Consider the following 2022-nt stretch of genomic DNA (forward strand, 5'->3'; position numbering starts at 1 on the left):
GAAAATTTTCATAAGTAGTACTTCTTGTAACTAGTAATTTACACTTTAAAACAACATAGCTAGTTTGTTCATACTGAATTAAAAAATTTAAAATGGCATAACTGTGAACCTAAGACAAAGACAGTGAATGATGATGTTGAATATGAAAACAATCATGATCAATACTGTTAGAGTGAAGTAGTAATTCTTTATAACATTTCATTCATTATAATTAGTTTCTGATTCAATTAATTCTGTATGTTGCAACATGAATAATACTATACTGATGTAAAGATTAATTGAAACTATTCATGAAAAGGAAACTTTGTATGGGTCATAATGAATGCATGATTTGTAAGGGATTTCTTTAACTGGGTAATAGCACATACCATTTTAATGATATATTCTTTCAAATGATATGCACCCTGGCACTAAGTAGTATTTCCTGAATTACTATCTTCATGTAGAAAGTTGTTTTTAAAAGAGATGGTACCTTTTATTGGATCATGAATATTTTCAAAATGTGTTTAAGATACATTGCTTCAGCCCTAACCGGTTTGGCTCAGTGGATAGAGCGTCGGTTTGCGGACTGAAGGGTCCCAGGTTCGATTCCGTCAAGGGCATGTACCTTGGTTGCGGACACATCCCCAGTAGGGGGCGTGCAAGAGGCGGCTGATCGATGTTTCTCATCGATGTTTCTAACTCTCTATGCCTCTCCCCTCCTCTCTGTAAAAAATCAATAAAATCTATTAAAAAAAGATATATTGCTTCAGTAGAAAACAATAATATAAATTAACAAAATAATGATGTCATTTGAAGAGATAGTCTCTGATTATACTATGCATTTAGTGCTGCTGATGTAACTCCTTTATAATACGACAAAGAACTTTTTTCCCTAAAATTATAAATCTTAATGCTGGTAAACTCACTTTTTATTAGTAATAGTCCTCTTCAATATTTTCATTGTATCTGTATACATTACCTTACATAATTTTATCTAACTAAAGAGCCCGAGTTACTTTGAAAGGCATGTCTAAAGTTAAAGAGTAAGTTGTACAAATTTAGAATTACATACTTTATATTTGGTATATAATTTGAGTAACTTTGTTGCTTTGTTCATTTTTTCATTTATTCATTTGGTATCCATTCAGCCTTTATTGGACAATTACATTATCCCATGTGCATTTAATCACTAGATTCAGAATAGAAAGGACATAAAAGAATCTCACACAGAATTCGCTTGCTAGTTCGGCATATTATGATGGTAAACGTTATGTGTCAACCTGACTGAGCCATGGGGTGCTCAGCTATTTGATCAGACATTCAGACATTATTCTGAGTATTTCTGTGAGACTGTTGCATAAAAAAAATAATATTTATCATTCAGTAGACTGAATAAATTATATTGTCCTTCCTAATGTGGGTAGGCCTCATTCAATTAGTGAAAGGCTTAACTAGAGAAAAATGTCTAATCCTCCCTCAAGAATTCTTCTGGCTTGATGGCATCCTCCCACTGAGACATTCTGGTTTTGCTTTTTTCCAGCCTTTAGACTTGAACTGAAACATTAGTTCTTCCTGATGGCCTTTAACCTAGAGCTTTATCATTGGCGCCCCTGGGTCTCTAGCTTACTAATTCACCCTGCAGATCTCAGGACTAGTCAGCCTCCATAATTGTGTGAGCCAAATCCTTATAATAAAGCTTCTCTCTCTCTCTCTCTCTTTCTCTCTCTCTCTCTCTCTCTCTGTCTCTCTCCATCCTATTGGTTTTGTTTGTCTGGAGAACCCTAACTGGTACACATATACTGTTTAAAATATTTAAAATTAGGTTAAACAGATATTACTAATAGTTTAACAGATAGCTAAACAAATAGTTATGAACTAGATAATAGATGTCTGGTCCCATGTCATCTGCTTATGGGTATATAGAGGTTAAATTCAAATAGTCAGAATGGCATGTTCAAAGAGTTGGAAGTTGGAAGAATATGATTTCAGTAAACTCCAAGAAACTCTGTTTAACTGAAGCAAGGAGGACATGTGAGGAAG

Source organism: Myotis davidii, unplaced genomic scaffold (assembly GCF_000327345.1).
Source record: "Myotis davidii unplaced genomic scaffold, ASM32734v1 scaffold54, whole genome shotgun sequence".
NCBI lineage: Eukaryota > Metazoa > Chordata > Mammalia > Chiroptera > Vespertilionidae > Myotis > Myotis davidii.